This window comes from Cibotium barometz, chromosome 17 (assembly GCF_041138505.1).
Source record: "Cibotium barometz isolate CiBa-2024 chromosome 17, ASM4113850v1, whole genome shotgun sequence".
In the NCBI taxonomy this organism is placed as follows: Eukaryota; Viridiplantae; Streptophyta; class Polypodiopsida; order Cyatheales; family Cibotiaceae; genus Cibotium; species Cibotium barometz.
Genome location: NC_141062.1, coordinates 1,284,440 through 1,305,569, shown reverse-complemented (window position 1 = coordinate 1,305,569; position 21,130 = coordinate 1,284,440). Strand labels below are relative to the sequence as shown.

Below are 21,130 nucleotides of genomic sequence, written 5' to 3'. Positions count from 1 at the left end.
ATATTGAAGCATATGTACGTGAATGTATGGTGTGTCAAAAGGTCAAGTTTGACCGACATAAAGCACCTGGATTGCTTCAGCCTTTGCCTATACCAAATGAACCATGCGAAAGCATTGCTATGGATTTCATTATGGATTTGCCAAGGATGCCACAGGGAAATGATGCTATTTGGACCATTATTGATAGGTTTAGCAAGCAGGCACATTTCATTCCCGTGCGCAAGACAATAAAGCCAGATCATATGGCTAGGATGTTTTTGGCACAGATATTCAAACACCATGGCATGCCTAAATCTATTGTGGGGGATAGAGATCCTAGAACCACAAGCTTATTTTGGCGCGCATTGTTTGACAATATGGGTACAAAGCTGAACTTCTCATCAGCCTACCATCCACAGACAGATGGGCAAAGTGAAATAGCAAATTCAGCCGTCCTCGACTTGCTGAAGTATTTACCACTTGTGGAGTTTGCCTACAACAATACGGTACATACTTCTACGGGCAAGGCGCCCTTTGAGATTATCTATGGCAAGGTGGTACTACCACCCATCCTTCGTACAAAGGATGAGATTTTTGCAGCAGATGAGTATGTCAGAAACTTGGATACTGCGTTTGCACAGGTACGGACAGCCATAGAGAGGTCTCAAACCAAGATTAAAAAGGCAGCTGATAAGCATAGAAGGGATGTACAATTCAAACAAGGTGATTGGGTCTTGCTGAAATTTGAAAAGGCACGCCTTCGGAAGAGGCTAGGGAAAGAGGGAAAGTACCCTAAACTTTCCAACAGGTACTATGGACCTTTTCAGATCTTGGAGAAGATCAATGATGTTGCATTTCGGCTTGTACTCCCAGGTCATTGGAACATGCATAATGCTTTTCATGTGAGCCTATTGAGGCCTTATGTGGGACCGACACCGTTTGAGCCAGTTTTGGAAGACCCACCCGAGGTGGATGAGCTGGAAGAGATTCTTCAACCTGAACAGATTGTTTTTCACAAGGAACGAAAGCTTGCGGGAGGCAAACTTGTTCGTAGGTACCTTGTGAGTTCAAGAATTATTCAGCTTTGGATGCAAAATGGATGGATGAGGCCTACTTCGAGGAGTACCGAGATCTTTTGAAGGCCTATCTGGAGGCTTCTCAGTTGCGGTCAACTGATTAGAAGCCGGGGGGATGTCACAAACCCCTATATTCTAGGGACATGCGGATGCGTGTCAGGCCTAGAAACATGCGGATGCATGTATGTATTATACCTGGGCATGTGTATGGATCATATGAGTGGATGCATATGAGTCCAAGGACATGGCAGGACATTTGTGGACTTTCGGGCGGTGCCCGTGTGGATTCCGGCCATGCACACATGGTGTGTTATGATGGCAGGCGGAATATTTTCAAGTACAAGAATGATGATAGGTGGTTCTCCAAGTTTACATGTGCACAATGCATAAATGATGCATGCCATAACTTTATTTTACTTTGTGTGACATTGTCTTGCTGCCTGGACAATGCTTGTTATTTTGGCTTGTGAAGTCCGAGGGACCGGGGACGCCCGGGCACCTTGTGGACACGTGTGTGCACTCCTGTTTGGGCCTAAAACTGTGGGCTTATGGGTTTTGCAGGTGGTAAGTGCGTCCACACTCAATTTACAGCTTATTTCATTTACTACTAAAGTTTATTGGTTTGCAGGTCCACACTCATTAATAAGTGGCCGGACAACTTATAATGCCTTCGCATTTGGTTGGACCAAAATTAATGAAGTCCGGACAACTTATGGCCATTTCCCATTTGGTTGGACCTAAACTTATACAAACAGGACAAATGGAGCACTATGGGCTGGACACCTACCTGGACACCTTATGGGGACACTTGTCAGCCTGTATGTGTACCCACCAAGCCCCTTAGGTGGCACTGGAGAAAGGCGCCTCCTTCAAGAGGCCTTTTGGGCTGTTTTATTCATTACTTAACACATTGGAGAGCTGGTTGGAGCTTTGGGAGTTGCTACTACAGGGCTGGTTGCTTGCTTTCCGGACTCACACAAGCTTGGATAATGATCCCCACACTCTTCTAAAGGGCTGGTTGGTAAATTTCAGACCTGTAATTTCTGGTTATTGCGAGTTTTGGGCTGGTTACAGGTGTCCAAAGTCAACTTGGACAGTACAGGACAGCTCTAGGGACCTCCACAGGGCTGTAGGACCCTTTACAGGTGGATTTCTCGCGATAGAAAGTTGCTGTTTTGGATTGGTTATTGCACAAAACAGGCCGGACAACAATGGAATATGTGAGCATGGATGTGTCTCAAGGATTCCTGGTATAACAGGTGCTTAGGGCAAGCATTGGGGACACTTGCTCACGGAGAAAACAGGTTTCTGGATCAGTTTCTCGCGTGGAAACAGGGCCTAAAGATCCATTTACATCTTGTGCAGGGCGGAGTACTTGTGAGGATTGTGATACTCTTGTGTAGGCGGATGTACCTGTGAAGAGGCTTGTGCAGGGCGGATGTACCTGTGTGTAGGGCGGATGTATTCATTCATGATGTATTTGGAAGAATCAGGTGCAGGCTGGTGGTGAATCCCCAGGCACCCGTAATCTTGTACTTTGCAGACTCTTTTGGTAATATAACCTAAAGGGGGGGGGGGTCAGCCTATCATCGGCCCCTTTATGTGGTGTACTGTCATTTTCAGCTTTGTGGTTGTGATGCTCAAGTGTTAAGTGCTCAGAATCTTGTTCACATTTATACGATTCCAATACACGCGTCCGCCTCCCGTTGCAGTTGCTATGTGAAGCTCAGGTTCACACTAGATGACAGGCTCCGAAGAAAGAGTGCAAAATGAACGGCTAGGAGGCAGCCAAGAGGAAGAGCTCGTTTTAGAAACAAAAGAGACCGATGATGCTGCATTCCAAACACCTGGAAAGGCCAAATCCCCTAAAAAATTCTATGTACGGAAAAAAAGGGAATGGACACCCTCCTCGGGGGTAAAAAGACTTGAGAAAATATCCAAAAAGATCGATGAGGCAGCATATTATAAGATGCACAAATTGGTGAGGATTAAGATATGCCTCTTTCGGGAAGAAATTATGCAAGAAATGCAAATGAAGACAAATGCAATGATGGAGAAACAATTGGCTGAGATGTATGCAAACATGTACGCAAAGATGAAAGGCGAGATGCAAGCCTACGTGAGAGCTGAATTGTAGGCTGCACAATGTCAGAATACGCAGCGGAGATGATAACCAAATCTGAGAACACTAGAGCAAGTAGAGTGCAGAAAATAGACAGCACAAGAGAAGGAGAGAGAGAGGCGTACTCTGCTCTATATACACAAGATCCCAGAATGATACAAGATGAAATGGCAAGGGGTGTGGGGGTCCATTATATATGGACCCGAGGCAGCAGTCGGCCTGCTCCAGAGGCAGCCGACAGGGTCCAGTTCTCCACGACCAGCTACAAGGGCCAATCGGCCAGCACAACCTGAGTCAGGTACAATTGGCGAGAGGAAAAAGCGCCTGCCATCTCACGACTACCCCCCCAAGCCATAGATAAATGGAAAAAATATGGGGAAAAATACGGGGAGTGAGGAAAAATGACCAAAGCACCTACAAGGGCGGGCACACCCACAACAGAGGCCTTGGTGTCTCAGTAAAGATAGGAGATGACTTCTAACACCCCCTCTCAGCTCCTGGCTGTGAAACCAACCCCAGGGAGCTGGAGTGCCGCCTGAGCATAGCCTGAGGTAGAGACTTCGTGAAGAGGTCCGCCGCAATGTCCTCTGTCAAACAATAAAGTAGCAAGATGTCACCAGCCAGGATCTTCTCACGTACAAAGTGATACTGTATCTCTATGTGCTTGGTCCGGGCATAGAAGACCGGGTTCCGAGCAATAGCTATACAACTCTGGTTATCACACTGGATGACCTTGGAAACCACTCCTAGACTTTCTGCCGTGCCAAATCTCTCGGAGGAGAGGGCACCTCTGCAGTCAACAAAAAAATCTAAAGCAATACCCCTTACCTTGTTAGGCTCAATCTGAACCTCACCCTGTGAATCGTGGAAATACCTCACAGAATCCCTGCTATGGGAAGGCCTGTGTGCTGAAAAAAACTCTTTGTTGCATCTGCCACCCATCTGAGTCCAAAAAGCCTCGTTCGCATGAAACGCGAACTCAGCCCTCTTGTCCATGGCCAACTGTAGCTCTGCTCTAATTGTGGTCAAGAGGTCTGTAATCCAAGACGCATGTGGATGCTTTTCATGTTCCCTCTGAAGAGCAGCAATACTACGCCTGATAGCTCTCTCCTTGTCCAGAGCCTCCTTCTTCTTAGACAAGGCAGCGCTATGATAATGATGGCTGGTCCTCTCAAGAGCTAGTGCAATATTATGACGAGGATTAGGACCATCACAAGATCTCCATATCTCTGTGATCTCAAGGGAGATGTCAGCATCTAGATAAAGAGAGTCAGGGATATGGACACGGGGAGAGGCCGAGCGAGCCCTAGGCTTCTTGAGACACAAAACGACGAGGCAATGATCGGATTTGGTGGTGCCAAGCATAATAGCAATGGTGCCTCCTCTGTCCAGGGACCAATCATCCACATAAAATCTGTCCAGATGTGCAAAGATGCTCTCAACCCCACTCTTGCGGTTATGCCAAGAGAAAGATAAGGAATTTGGCCTTCTCTGGAAGTCATCCTCAGTCCAGCAATCCCTGCCAAAGAAAGAGAGCGTGAACCTCTCCCATGAGGCTCGCTCCAAAGGGTGTAGACCCCCTTCACGTCCACCCTACTGGTCAGAAGGTTGCTCAACTATATTGAAGTCTCCTCCCACTATCCAATGATCAACTTGGGGAATGACATTTGTAACGGTGTCCCAAAAGGCCACCCTTTCACCTCTCACATTAGGTGCATAAATATTCAAGATTCCCAATTTCTGACCTCTAGTAGGGATGATAACACCGTGCCCAATAACATGAGGCATAACAGATACTGCCACTGAAATGGAAACACCCCCTCTAGTCCCAACAGCCGAGGACCAGAAGGTGTGGCCAGAAAGCATCTTACCAGTTTTGCCACACTGAGATCTATCCAATTTGTGTTCCTGCAACAAAAGTATATCCATAGACCCTCCTGTAACAGCAGGGTGAAGCTGGTCCTTCAGAAGGCGCTTCCTACCACGGGTGGGAAGCCCTCCAAGGCCCTGAACATTCCATGAGACGATTCTCATGGAAGAGAAGACGATGGGCAGCCTGAGGACGCCTCTCATAATGCTGGAGAACGGGATAATCCATGGGGCAAAGTCCACTGACATGCCCTTGTCCGGGGCCCTGCACAGTACCTGCATATATACGAGAAACCTGTGCGCCCTGCGGGGCATCAAGGGCAATGGCATCATGCTGAGAATCCTGCAATACATGATCCCCACTGCGCTGAGCATCCTGCATATCGCCCCCTCCAAGTAGAGAGGACTCAACAAAATCATCCTGATATCTGAGATATCATCTCCCTGCAAAGAAGCATGAGCTGATACATCCCTCTGCCTAGAAACATCATCTATCTGAGGTGCAAGATCCGAGGTCTTCCCATCAATCGCACCAAGGGGGGCGGGCTTGAGGGACAGCTCGCCACACCTGGTGGATTGTAGGACAGGAAGGATCCAAGGGAGGTGGCGCCTGCTGAGAAGCACGCTTGCGAGGCCTCCTGCGACCCCGAGCCCGAGGGCAATCTCGAGCAAAGTGACATTGTTGGTGACAAACCCGGCATGCGCGAGAAAGACTTGGGAATCTGAGAGTAATCGGGAAACGGTTCCAGTCTTCCTCAACAGGGTCAAAATAGCTAGAGTACGGAAGAAAAGAAACCTTCCTCGGGCCCAATGGCAAAGGGCTGCCCTTCAAAACCTCTGAGGTTGCATCCTCGGAATCAAAATCCACTTGGAAGAAAGCTCTTCAAAGCAACCCGACATCTCGAAAGTGTAGAGCGAGGTCGGAAGGCAGAGCCGCCATGACCCAATCCCGAGCCTGGAGACGGGAAGGGTGAGATCCAAAGATTCTGGCAATGAGGGTCGTTTTTGTAGGCATATGCTCACTTATGGTAGTGCTATGTGTGAACAGGGCTTAACCAAGGGCACTTTTTCCCATGTGGTTTTTTCCCTTGGATATCAAGTGTGAAAGGACACTCTACCTATAATATTTTGTACTTCTATATAATATATGGATGTGGCACACATGCAAGGGTTGACTTGCATTTTGTGGCTACCACACTTTTGGCTCTCTCTCTCTCCCTCTCATTTTCTATGTGTGAGCTTCTCTATCCTGCACCTAACCATGTGCAGGTTTGTGTGTGTAAGTGTGCGAGTCCAACACCAACAATTGGTATCAGAGCTTCAGTCCAGGGCCTGCAGCTGACTGTCGATTTCCGTCGGCGAATTTCTGTCGAAAACGCAGATTCGGTCCGTCGCCTGGTTTTCGCCACCCAGCCAACCACTGCCGCTGCCCAGCCCGGCCGGCTTCGTTAGTGGCCAGCTCTCCGTCGCCGCCCAGCCCGACCGGCTTCGTTACTGGCTAGCTCTCCACCGCCGCCGCCGGCTCCGCCTAGCTCTTTCAGCTGCGCGAGTGCGCAGGCAGCCACCTCCGCCCAGCTCCTTCGGCGGCGCGACTGCGCAGGCAGCCACCTCCGCCCAACACGGCTGCCCCTCCCGGCACCTCCGCCCCGCTCGGCCAGCACCTCCAAAGCTGGCATCAGGCCACCATTGGCAGTCCACCTCAACCTGCGCTGGTAGTCCACCTCAACCTTCGCTTGCCTACCCCGACACCTACACCTGGACTGACACCTGCAATACAAGTCTCTGCCATCCGTACTGCACTCGCCTGCATGTACTTTTCATGTGAGTAAAAATATGCATTGAAACATACAAATTTTGCAGACACTTCTGTGCAGGTCAGATTCAAAGAAACATTGAAGGTGGTACAAGGTTCAGGCAATTTGGGGGATTTCTCAATTTGAGGCCAAATTGAAAAATTTTCATGTTGCTTTGCTTGCAATTTGGGGGTTTTCCAAATTGAGGTCAAAATCAGCAAATTGAGCCTCTTTCAGTTGCAAAAATTTGGGGCTTTTGTGAAAATTGGCCAATTAAATGCACATTGAAGCGATTGGAGTGCATAAAATTTGGGGCTTTTCAGATTGGAGCATGTAATTGGGCATTACAGCTGTGATTTGTCGCGTATGTATACACATTGTGTGTAATTGGACAATTTGGTGCAGGTTTACACTTGCTTCAGTTTGCAGGCAAACATTTGCACATGACATTTGGTTGCCTGGCAGTGCACATTGGTGCTTGGTTTGCTTGCAGGTATATTTTGTTGACATGGCTCAAAATGCTACAGATGTATTTGGTGTGCTCACCCAGGAGGACAAGTGGGATGGATCTAACTATTCCCTCTGGAGTTTCATGATCCGTAATTTGCTGGTAGCCAAAGGGCTTTGGGACATCGTGTGTGGTGATGACACACGCCCAGTTACCATACAGCCAGCCACGCCTCAAAGGGGAGGTGCTCAAAGAGCTCCTGATATAGAACCTGCTCCCACACGAGTAGAAGAGATGGGACTCTAGAGATGCACAGGCCATGTCATTGATAGCCCTTTCAGTGAAAAGGACTATTATTCCGCACATTCGTTCTTGCAAGACATCGAAGCTTGCATGGGACACATTGGAAGCAATGTATCAGGTACGCAACGAGGCAAGAGTTGCCTACTTGAACAGGCAATTGGATCTTCTTTCTATGGATGAGGGTGATTCCATGGCAGATCATCTCACCAAAGTGAAAGATTTGCAGGAACAATTGCTCAACATTGATGAGGTTATCCCAGAGAGACAGCTGGTCACCAACACTCTTCATTCTTTACCACCTTCCTACTTGGGCTTTCACACCTATCTCAACCTCTCAATGAGAGGAGGTGGTGATCCGGTCACTTTTTTGAGGAGCTGGTGGGTTTACTCTTGCAAGAAGAGCAAACAAGAGCAAACTTAGCGAGCAACCGTGGTGGAGACAAGGCATTTACAACCAAGGATAAGGGTAAAGCAAAGAGCTTTAAGCATGGGGGACAACAGTCTAGCAAGGCTGGTCATGGACAGCCCTCTTCTGGTGGTGAAAAGTCTGACAAAGGGGATGCAAACAAGCCCAAAAAGAAGGGCAAATGTCACTACTGCTATAAGCCTGGACACTACATCAGTGAATGTAGGAAGCGGATTGCAAAAGAGAAAAGGAAAGAAGCAGGCAATGCAGTAGCAGACTCTTCTGATGACAAAGCATAGCAATCAGCTAATGTAATCCAGGAAGAGTACACTTTTTTGGTTACATGATCTAGTGGCACACCAAGTGCTTCAGACAATGATATGTCTTGCATTGCATCTAACAGACAGGATGGATCATGGTATTTTGATAGTGGTGCTTGGAGCCACATCACTTCATGCAAAGATGTATTTCAGCACTTGGTTTATGCTTCAAATGGCCGCACTGTATCATGTGCACATCATACCACATATCCAATAAAGGGAATTGGCAATGTCATACTTATTGCAGCCAATGGTGCCAATATATGTATGAAAAATGTATTGTATGTTCCAGGGATAAAGAAAAATCTGCTCTCCGTCTCAGCCATAAACGACCAAGGTTTAAAGGTTGAATTTGAAGATGGGAAGTGTTTGGTAAAAGACCCATCAAAGGGTTATGAAATAGTCACTTCTGGAACACGATACAAAGGCTTGTATAAGCTGGACAGCTAATGACAAGCGTACTTATGATGCAAATATAGTGGCTGCCCACACTCCTGCTATGCATCATGCAAAGCTATGGCATGCTCATTTTGGGCATGTAAATTTTCAAAGTTTGATGCTTTTGCAGAAGCATCATATGGTTGATAATATGCCGCCTCTTGAGTCTCCACCAAGACATGTATGTGAGGGGTGTATTTTGGGAAAGATGCAACGAAAACCATTCCCCAAATATGGAGCTGTTAGAGCTGAAAGTAAATTACAGCTCATACATAGTGATGTATGTGGTCCAATCCTGCGGACGTTGAACAGGTGTCCAACAAAAGCTTTGAAAACCATAACACCATTTGAGGCTTGGTATAGCCGAAAGCCAACAGTGGATTATATGCGTACATTTGGGTGTTTGGCATATGCACATGTGCCAGAACAACTCCGAACAAAGCTAGATGACAAAGCAATGAAATGAATTTTTGTGGGCTACAGCAATGAGAGCAAAGGATACCGTCTTTATAATCCAACAACACGAAGGATTTTTGTCAGTAGAGATGTGGTATTTGCTGAAAATTCAGAACAGCCCATGTACAGCTTGTATAAAAGTAATGATACAGGCATACAGGACATGTTTGATGGACTATTACCCATTGCAATAAGGGGGGATTCAGATCAGCCAGCCCCTACACAAGAAAATCCTTATGTAGAACATGTGGAACAGCCAGCCATTCAGCCCCCTTCTATGGAAGAAGTGGAAGATCTTGTCAAGGAAGAGCAAACAGCCATAGACACAGCCAAGTCAGTGCCAAGATGGTTGCTGAAAACTTTGCAAGAAAGCAAACTTGCAGCTCCACTCACAGGTAGAACAAGGGCTAGTTCTAGCCGTGCATTGAATATACATCGTGGGGAGTCTCCATTAGCCATGGGTGGTCTCTTTGATTCAGAGAAGAGCCTTCTTCTTATGAAGAAGCACATGAGAATGAACATTGGGTGCAAGCTATGCAAGCTGAAATCTCTTCTATCATGAAGAACAATACTTGGGATCTTGTGGAATTGCCTAAAGGCAAGCATGTCATTGGAACAAAGTGGGTGTACAAAGTCAAAAGAAAGTCTGATGGTACTATTGACAGGTACAAAGCAAGACTTGTGGCTAAAGGCTACTCCCAAAAAAAGGGGATGGATTATGAAGAGACTTTTGCTCCTACTTCGAGGATGCCCACAATAAGATCAGTGATTGCATTGGCTGCACATAAAGGATGGAAAGTGCATCAATTGGACATCAAAACTGCATTCTTAAATGGTGATTTACAGGAGGAAGTATATGTAAATCAGCCCATTGGTTTTGTAGTTCCTGGTGAGGAACATAAAGTATGCAGGTTACACAAAGCATTGTATGGGTTAAAGCAAGCCCCAAGAGCTTGGTATGATAAAATACATGCTCATCTAACCAGCCAAGGTTATGTGAATAGTCCAGCTGAAAGCACATTGTATGTGAAGAAATACTCCTTCAGATATAAAGCAGCCAATTGATCCATACAAACAAGGTGTAATCCATTCAAAGTCAGAAAATCCCACAATAGCTAATGAATCTTTCAACTGTCTAAGATGCAGAGAAGCACAAAATTTCGTGTGAGCATACTTACAGTTATCTCAATGGGTCTATCTCAAAGGACAAGCTGAGCACCTACTTCCTCTGATATTCTACGTGCAGCTCGAAACTGCAGTCATCAATCAAATCTAAAAAACTACATAATGTGTAAATAAAACGTACTTTGACAAAATCAGACTGAAGAATCTCACCTCTTCACCAGTTGCCACTCCAGCAGCACAAGATAACTTCTTTGATACGAAAGCCAGTATCAACCAAAGAGCCAAAGCTGATTGACTGCCTATTCACATCAATCCACAGTAAACAGGTACAGCATCTGCATAAGCAAAAAGTTCATGTGTTGAAGTGTGGAACGCCAAATGTTTGTGCATGGATTCATATGTTGAAGTGAGCAGCTTCATTTCAGCACCTTATACATCAAAACAACATACTAAGCTGTCTCCTCCTTACCAAGCTTGACGCTGTGGCTAACAGCTGCACCAAAGCTCTTCACCAGTCATTGACATCAGGTTTGACTCTGACTTTCCAACATCACCTTTGGCAAGGGCTCCAGACGTTTCATACATGATTCCGACCCTGAAATCCAGAAAAATGTTGCAGCTCCATGTATGTACCTAGATGAATCTGAGGACATGTTCAAACTCATGAGATAAAATAGTAATCATCCACTAGATTATAAACCATCAGCTCCATCAAGCACTGTAGGGACCAGCTAGTATGACTTACCCACTAATGTCATCAACCTCCAATAGTGGGTGTAGAACTTTATGAGCACGCATACACCCCGCACACCCATACACTCAAGGCTCAAGCATACATTTATACAAAGCTTTCATCCAAGTTGTGATAGTTTATGGAGCACAAAATATTATTTCCATTTAGGCTCCCCCCCCCCCCCAAAAAAAAGAGAGAAAAAACGCATTCCAAAATTAAGGATCGTTGATAGGTGTACACACCACTAAAGATAAGAGGCTGGATATGCACTACAAAAGATAAATCATTACGTGATTCCTGTCAAGCCCGCAAGATTGTGACGCTCCTTAAAAACAATCACGGAATCAAACTTATCACAAAATAATCATGACGACCACTAATTTAACGATGATCCAAGCTTGATTTCCTAGAATTCTGTAGAATAAGCCTTTTGGACCTAGCTGCTTGTGTCATAGATGGTGCATTGAAGAATCTCATTCAATAAGATCCTAAGTGCACCCAATGGTCACATGGGAAAAAAAGGGGATCTAAAGAAACACTAAAATAAAAAGGTAATGCAGAGCCAGTGCTTAAACTGTAACAAAAATGTAATCACAATAATTGGACTTGCTTAGACCTAGATGCTTGTGTGATAGATAGTGAATTGAAGAATCGCATTCAATAAGATCCTAAGTACAACCAATGATCACATGGGAAAAAAGCAAAAATTAAAGAAACACTATAATAAAAAGGTAATGCAAAGCCAGTGATTAAACTAGAACAAAGATGTGATCACAATAATTGGTAAGTTTTGAGGCACAAGAAAAGACTTCATGTAGATTTCATAGAGTGAATACTTTTCAAGCTTGAACCAGCATTTGTGTAATATGCAACAAACATAAGACTAGAATTAAGCCAACTTACAAATTGAGAAACGTTTTAAAATAGCTAAGCATCTATTTTGATGAAAAATAAATTTGGGTTGAAAACAAAATACAAAAAAGAAAAAACCCAAAAAGGAAATGAAATTTATGAAACCTTATATTATTAACTTAACAAAGAAACTTGCATTCCTTTCGAAAGGAGAAAGAAATAAACTTATAGCAATGAGAGGATTCTTTTCATAGAAACCTCACACGCATCAAAATTAAAATCAAGTTTCTAATTGAAAGCAACATTTATGGCAAAATTTGTGAATGAATTAATTGATTGATTTCACGTGGATCATTGAAAGACATGATTTTACTTTGGCGTCACTACAAATGAGCTAATGGACCTTAGTTAAACAAAGGTCAAGGCTTCAAGTGATAAATACCAATAATGATTCATTAATTTGCTCAGTGAATTGAGTAATTAATTGATTAATTAATGTAGCTTGTCTTGCCAAATGGACATTCAAGGAGATAAGAGCCATGTATTATATCATGTGTGTGTATCTAGACCATAAGAGTTCTAGTGCAATCAATGGCGACTAATTATAATAGGCAAAAGAACAATAAATTGTAAGATTATAAGGGTTCAATTACATACAATTGGGGAGTGTGGCTCCCAACCAAAGGGAGGCCACTACCACCCAAGAGATAGCCTCAACCAATGAGAGGCTACATGCCACCCATGAGGGTGAACCTAATTTCTCCTCTTCTATTAAAGGAGAGAACAGAAGCTCATCCAATGGGTTGCTCCTGCCTTGTCCTCTCATTTCCCTCCTACAACTAGTATCAAGAATTGGTAGTTGTCATGTGAATAAAACTTCCTACTATGAATATGTACATAATAAGATCCTCCACTAGCTCACCCGAGTCTATACTCAACTTGGTTGTACATGCAGCGGTTATAATCATATGATACACAGCAAGACCTTGACGCAATCAATAAGATTATTGATGCGAGAGACGAGACCAAGCTTGAGTGGTACAGCTGCAGCCAGAATGTGTGACCCAATGCGCCCCAAATACCTATGCGAGGCTGGAACCTGGGGCATCTGCTGTCGACGAAATGCAGGTATTTGCTGTGAATGAGTGACTGTGTGTGAGAGAGATAGAATGCTGATTCGAGCTCTGAAGTCGATCTGCTTGCTGCTGTCATAAATGCGGCAATGTATGTTGTACTTCTGTCCCAAAGGATGATCTACTGCAGATATGAGGCCCCAAGGTATGATGAGGACAAGGGTTTGCTGCAGCAGGACGAGGCAATGCACCCGATGAGGATGTGTGGAACCAGGAGCAGCAGGCTGTAAAAGATGCATGGGAACAGAGGAGGAACTGAAGGCTAGAGCTGAAGAGCTGGATGAATGAAAGTGGGGGAGGGCCTGGTTATATAGGAGTGGGCTGCCAAGACGGGGTCAGCCAAGTTGTCTGCCCAATGGTCAGCCAATTGGCCAACTACTGTTTTGGCTCCTCTTTTGGGCTCAATTGGTATCCCTAAATCTGCCCTGAAGTGCCCCATCTATGGCATCTTTTGATCCCTCATGTGACACACGTTAAATGATGTATTTTAATATCTTTTTCTACATTGACTTCTGTCCTAGGATGACTCGTCTCCTACTGATACATGCAAGGAGCTTGGACCGATGCTAACAACCCTAAACGAACTGTAGACAAGACTAGATAGCAACCAAGAGATAGGAGAGAGAGAGAGAGAGAGAGAGAGAGAGAGAGAAAAGAAGATAGTAGATCTGACACCAAACATGCAAGAGGATAGGAAGTGCAAATGCTATATGATAACTGAATATGCTGAGTACAAACAGATCTGGAATCAAATCTGCAATAAAGACTGCAATAGATGCTGTTGCAAATGATGAGGAATCCGTCTCTGAAGCTGGGCTTGATGAGCACTGATAAGCCTCCAAATCGGCTCCTGTGATGACTGGTTGGAACCAGGCGAATCCTCTCTGATGAAGCACTGAGCTTCTGGCTGCAAAATTGAGGGAAAAAACTGCTCCTAATCTGGTCCTAAAGCGTGGCCAAGATCTGCCCTGAAACTGCCTTGAAGGATGCTGAACTGAGCTGCAAACTGAGTGCCCAAAACTGAGTGCAAGGCTGGCCTTTTATAATCCTTTGTCTGCCCAAAAGCTCCTGTTAGTCTGTCCAAGAGAGCCCAAAAGGGGTCTCCCCTGTTTATGGCCGACCAACCCCAACTAAGCCAACGATCTAGTCAGCCAGTTGGCTCCTCCAACTTGGTTCCCATGTTCTTTGCCACATGCTTGTCCATGGGCGAAATTGAATTTCACAGAGAAAAAAGTGAAAAAGGGGGGGGGGGGGGAAATCAAAGCATGAAAAGTGAAACTAACTTTGTTGCTACGTGGATACCTTGCAACACTTTGCCCTGGCGACAACCTGCTCCAAGGGCTTGCGAGACTGTGGGGAATCCTGACAAATTGCTGCAAACTCTCACACTGACAACTTTTCAGAAGACATAAAACATCCTTCTCCTTTGGGGAACCACGAATCTCGCACAAAGCTTGAAACTTGATGAAGCCTCCATTTGTGACCTACGCAAACCCAAGTGCCTTAGGGTCTTATGTGCTGAGGCGATAATAAAAAAAACCTCGGTGATCTTATACAAACTCCATGATCTCCGCTGGATATCGAATCTCCTCTTGTGATGTCACCAATGTTCTTGTCGGGAAGATTGATTGGCATACTCTTTCCCTTTTTTAAAATTTTGTTCTGACTGACTCACTAAACCGACTGGCTGGCTGGATTGACTCCTGTATGCTGATGCAAGAATGCAACCTACATGCTCCACGCTCGTGCAATAAACACAAGGGTACGAACTTGCAGGATCTTCAGCCTTGGATTTAACTGAGCAGAAGCGACTGAAAATTGGCTCACGTTGATAAAAGAAAAGGGGAACAATAGGACTGCTCTCAAGCAATCATAGCACAACTCAAGACAAACTGAAGTACCACACTTAAGTGGCCAACACACCTCACTCAACACATTTAATGCACACATGCCAGAAAGATATCCTTCATCAACATTCACCTTTAATCATTACCCTCAACATTCAGCTATAGCAGATCAGCTTTTAATGAAAGTGGAACTCCATTGGGATTTAAAAAAACAGAGTGGAGCTCATAGCAAAGAGCAAGCATATGTACCAGCCAGAGCAGGGTATCCTGACAAAGACCACACTTGACCCAACACCCACGAACTCGCACATAGGCTTAAACCGAACTGAAATTGGAATTACGATCAACCAAAAAGCGTTCCAAACACTAGACAAGTTCCACACGAACCTCATCAAACAAAAAAAATAGACCAATTACGAACAGAACCCCATCATGATTACGTGAACTTTCGGATCTCCTCTTGCTGCGTACTAGAGTCGGCCAATCAATGAAGGTAATCACTGCGTATTCTTCCCTCGTTGATTTCAGCAGACAAGATCCTTGCTCATCTACACCAAGCAAGAACCTCTAAATGAGAGTTTCTCCGCTTATCTCAAACCAGCTCGTCACAATCACATATACGATCTCATTCCTCTTTCATTACTGGCACACAATCAGCAGGAACCAAAACCCACAAACCAACGCAGGGAACAAACGTGCAATGGACACCCATTTCCCATCGCACTTTCCAACAGCAAACAATTCACCTCTTTGGCAGTTCGAATCACCACAGGCGCTCCCTGCAGTAACAAACTCGTGCCTCAATTCATCCACAACACAAACACGCTATCCATCCCATCATTCTGCAACAGTTCACCCATCAATCAGCCCATGATCAAACACTATCAATTCCCCCTTCAAATCGTTCAGCAGCAACACGTACCCACGATGGCACCTTCAGCTATATCCTTCTGCCCCGCAATTCATCCTCATCAAATCGTATTGGCCTCTCTTCTCAGCAACGGTCCACTTCATGATCCCTTGATCCCTCAAGTCCACCGAGCGCTCACGGTTTCATCAACAGGTTTTTGCCCCTATTTCGCCGTATTCCGCCTCGACAGACTCGCCAGCGTACTGAATCCTGATACACAGATACGGGTGCGAGACCTCTCCTCCATGTTCAACCCCTCACAAGCACAGCCGACGGGTGTGACCGTTGCACTTGTTCGACGCCGAGCTGCGGTCAGGAGATCACAGCGACGCCTTCGCATTGATCACAGACAGCCCTCCATCATGAGTTTCTTATCGTCACATTGAGCGCCTCACTGGCTGTTGTACTAGGGGCCTCTGAGTTCTTATGTCTCTTGTATCAGGAGTTCTATTCTCCATATTACATTACATTAGATACCCTTTCTTTTTTGGGATTTATGTATCACGGGTGTCGTGGTCCGTTTAGAGACCACACCTGTTGCAGCTCGTTGTATTTGGTTCTCTTTAGTCTCATAGACCTTACGGTCGTCCGAAGACTTTAATAAAATTTCTCTCTTTTCTTTTCTTTCTTCCCACGAATTCGAGAACACCCTCCAGTGAACTGAATAATCCCGTTCGGAGCCAGCAATGCTTCCAGAAGGACCCGATCAACCTCACGTAGACACCTTGCAAGGCAAGTCGCACCACATGCACCATTTCCAGAAATCCAGCCATGTAATCATTGTGATTAAACCACTCTCCCAATTCACATACAATCATGACCAAATTCAAGTTTTGGACCCTTAGGCACCACACATTTCACACATTCTTCCATGCAAATCATTAATTGCATGCATTCACTTGTGACCACATTGTGATCACAATGAAAAAAAGTGAACCCAAATCCATCGCTTGGACAATCCCATGACCCACAACTAAGATAGAACTCACACAAATGACATAGACTCATGATGACGAAAAGAGACTATGACATAGGACATTCCACACTGACATCACATCACAATGGATGCCCTCATGCTCTGGAATGCCTGGTACACCCACTATGTTACTCATCACCTCCCATGGAGTCCCTGCAAAACATATATTCCATAACTGGAGTATTTACATCAGTTCATGATCACAAGCAAAAAAACACCCCCTAAATCCAAATACACTAGTTGTGTATACTTATGTGCCTACCCTCTATGTACATGCAGTGCACAAAAACTTTGTACATTTTTTGACCTATCAACGTCATGTCCATCTTTGTGCACTAGGGTTGTCAAGACCTAGGCTCCAATACCAATGTTGACCACTGCTAACAATCCTAAACTAATTGTGGGCAAGACTAGATAGCAACCAAGAGATAGGAGAGAGAGAGAGAGAGAGAGAGAGAGAGAGAGAAGACTGCAATAGATGCTACTGCAAATGATGAGGACTCCGCCTCTGAAGCTGGGCTTGATGAGCACACCTGAGGAGTACCCCTGCTGGCTGCTGATAGGCCTCCGAATCTGCTCTTGATGCCTGGCTGGAACCCGGCGAACCCTCTCCTGTTGAAGCACTTCTGGCTGCAAAACTGAGGCAAAAAGCTGCTCCTAATCCGGGCCTAAAGCTTGGCCAAGGTCTGCTTCTGAATCTGCTCAAAAACTGCCCTGAAGGGTGCTAAACTGAGCTGCAAACTGAATGCCCAAAACTGAGTGCAACGCTGGCCTTTTATATGCCTTAGTCTGCCCAAAAGCTCCTGTTAGTCTGCCCAAGAGCTCCCAAAGGGGGTTGGCCCTGTTTATGGCCGACAGTCCCAACTGAGCTGATCATATCTAGTCAGCCGGTTGGCTGGTCTAGCCGGGGTTTAGTTCCCATGTTCCGTGCCACATGCTTGTCCCTCTTTGGCCCCTTTCTAGCTGGAATTCCCTTACAAATGTCCTCAAGATTGCCTCGAACCGGTGCACATGCATCCAGGTGACAGTGTCACCGGGCACTAGTGTGCACGTACATCTACAATGTCCACTTCCCCATGGGTACAAGGGATTGATTGACTTAGATCCTAAGGCTCGGAGACTGACCTACGTAGCTCGTGCCTAACATGTCCCTAGACTAGGGCTAACAATACAGCAAAGTCATACGCCAAAATGTATCCTAACTAGGACCTACTTTTAAACATGATATGCATTGATGTCAAGCCACTCCTTTACAATGCACCTTAGTGCAAGGGTGCATGTGACATTTGCTCCTTAACTTGGCGATGTGCATGGACTCCAAGTAGTCTGTCAGTATCTAGGGGTACTCCTGGAAGAACTCTTCGTCTAACCACGCCACTTCAAGGGTACCGAGTAGAATCTGCTCTGGCTCAAATAACTTTTGCCTTGTCTATCAACTCTAGCTATTGTTCATCGGGAACGTCGCTAAGTGTTGTTGCAATAGATGCCTTCAATGTGAAATCCATTAAGGTAGGAGTAATGTGTGAAACAATTGCTCACAAAAAGGACAACAATACCAATTCTCCTTTTGCAATCCCAATAGGGAATGGTTATTGTCAGCCGGGATGTGAGCAAGTTCCCACCTCTTCAATGATCAAGCTCCCACTTCTTGGTGACCTTGCAGATGAGCCATCAATCAGCTCGTCTTCAATGATCCTAGATGCCCCACCAAGGTGAGCACCAGGATCCCAGTCCCTCATGTACCAGTGTAGATCCTTGTGTACCCAATTGGCTGATCAACACTCTTCGTACCTCCAGATTGGGTGATTATCCTCTGAACTGGACTATTGAGAATGGCCCTCACCGATCTCATAGGGTCCATGATACCTCTTCGGAGCCACTCTAGGTCAACTATGCTTTCATGTCTCCAATCATTTACGATCGAGAACCCACTATTGTTCATGAGGCCTTAGCCTAGGATCCCTGGAAGAAAGTTATGCATGCTGAACTTAGGATCCTCGAGAAGAATGACACTGGGAAGCTAGGTGTCAAATGGGTCTTCAAGACCAAATATGCCGATGATGGGTCCATCGACAAGCACAAAGACAGATCAGTGGCCAAGGGGTATGCCCAACAACACTGCATTGATTATGACACCTTTGCCCCCATGTTACATGAAGTGGGTCTTTGTCCGATGCAAACAACCGTGGACTACTGACTAACCGAACTAACACAACCAGATAGGAACTGAAAGAGAGATGAGAGAGAGAACACTGACACAAGAAACCAAAATAGGATGCAATGCAAAGTGCGAAGCTATATTAAATGCTGTAAACTGATTACAATGCTGAGCTGGCCTAGATCTGACTTTTGAGGGTATCTCTTGATGCTCTAAATGCTGTAATACTCGCTGAGGAAGATGCTGCCCCTGCTCAGCCTGTGGGAGAAGCACTAAATTGTGATCCAATGATGACTATGGACCCGAATTAATGCTCCTCTTGATGCTCCTGATGTAGGCGCACTCCTAGCTGGCTGAATGCCTGGATTGATACCCCCAAGGACTGGACTGAAGCTGCTACTGAATGCATGCCAAAATGAGGGTGAGGAGCCCCACTTAAATAGGCTGTAGTCTGCTGGTCGGCAACCTCTAATTATGGCCAACTTTTTTGCCAATTTTGGCCAACCTGCTGATCAGTTCCTTTTCACTGGCCAACTGGCTTCTGACCACTGCCTTCCGTGCTAATCCTGGCCCCTTCTCATCCCTCGAACTGAGCGATGCAAACTAAACTCTAACTGATGATGCAACCAGGTGTCACTGCCACATGTGCCTGGCACTGGTGCATGTGATATTCCCTTCTGCTAAACTTGTTGCTAGGTGGAAAACATGCAACGCTTTGCCCTGGCGACAACCTCCTCCTCCGAGGCCTACGACTTTGGGGACCTGGCAAACTGCTGCAAACGCTCGCACCAATGGCATGCTGAAAAAGCCATCCACCCACCTCCACTGGGAAACCACGAACCTCCGCACAAACCAAGGTGACTGCTGATGCCTACTTCCTGTGCCATACACCAAACCCTGGGTCTGTGGGCCAATGTTCTGATAGCGATGTCGAAGAAGACTTTCTGATGCCGAGATCTGCACGAAACTCCATGTCCTCCTTTTGTCGGCAGATGTCAGACCACCCCATAATTGCCACGGATGGTCCTGCCTGCAAAGGACTGACTGACTGACTAACATTTTTTTTTTCTTTTTCTGACTGACTGACTAGACTGGATTGCCTTCTATATGCTGATGCAAGTGTGCAACCTACATGCTCCATGCTGATGCAATAAGCACATGGTTCTAGACCTGCAAGATCTTGAGAACTGGATTTATCTGAGCAAAAGCAAATGAATTGACTGGAGAGATGATTGGCTGCATGACTAACTGCAGTTGTTGAAACCTAAGCTCTGATACCAATGTTATATGAAGTAGGCAATGTATCTGTCCTTCTTAATGACACGGGGTGGCACTTCTGGTTGAAGGGTTGTCTGCCATCTATTCCACATTGTTGTGAACCTCCCCAAGTAATCATCAACAGTCTGATCAGATTTCTGTTGCAGTGCACATAATTCCCTCCAAAGGCCATCTGCATCTCTTGCACATGCAAACCGAGCCAGAAATGCAGCTCTCACCTCTCCATAATTGGGATCCCTGTGCTCCTCATACTCATCCTGACAAGCAGCCTTAAACTTTTGCAGCCAAGAGCGGGCTTCCCCCATCAAACAGAATGAGAAAATCTGCAACAAAACCTCGGGAGCATTCCTGTCCTTAATTAGGGCTGTAAACTCCAGATTTTCAATAAATCTTTCAGGATCTTCATTGGGCAGGCCATAAAACCTTGCAAAGTCCTGAGCCATCATCCACACCTGGGTTCTCTTGTCTTGGGTGCACTCCAATCCCAATCCAAGACCAACTTACTGCTTTCTTTATTCCCTTTCCCCAGCAGGATCGCCAAAACTATGATAGGTGAAAAGAGGGGAAAGGAAAGAAGAGCAAAGATGGACAGGAACACTCTGAAAACACCCCCAGACAACCAGTACTCACAACCTTTGATTCAATTTAAATCCTCCTCTGCACAAAACTCTAGGTGATAGATGAACTCAGGAAGGTCCTCTTCATCACGTGTTTCTGTTTGTTTAGGATGGAAACTCCTACAAAAGGAAAGAATTCAAAGGGTACACCTACACTCTTGACATTTTCCTGGGCACACATTCTGTAAAAACAGCACCACAAATGCAGCAAATCAAAGATGGACTGTAACTTCTCTCCGTCACCTTCCAGCAGCCACCTTATCAGCTTATGCAACAGGGTACACGACGTCT

At 45.6% G+C, this 21,130-nt stretch overlaps 1 long non-coding RNA gene across 5 annotated transcripts in view; it reads right to left on the bottom strand.

Moving 5' to 3' along the window:
• LOC147629572 (uncharacterized) overlaps window positions 1-16,393 on the bottom strand; it is a 35,672-nt gene extending 19,279 nt beyond the window's left edge. Inside the window, exons 1-5 of one of the 5 annotated variants that reach the window (XR_015267729.1) lie at window positions 15,647-16,393; window positions 14,356-15,448; window positions 10,805-10,930; window positions 10,546-10,670; window positions 10,389-10,463 (exon numbers count right to left, since the gene is read on the bottom strand). This is a non-coding gene — a long non-coding RNA (uncharacterized LOC147629572). Of the gene's footprint in view, window positions 1-10,388; window positions 10,464-10,545; window positions 10,671-10,804; window positions 10,931-14,355 lie in introns of all 5 variants that reach the window. The other 4 variants (XR_015267730.1, XR_015267732.1, XR_015267728.1 and 1 more) reach the window with 4 other exon arrangements.
• Between the last annotated feature and the right edge of the window lie 4,737 nt (window positions 16,394-21,130).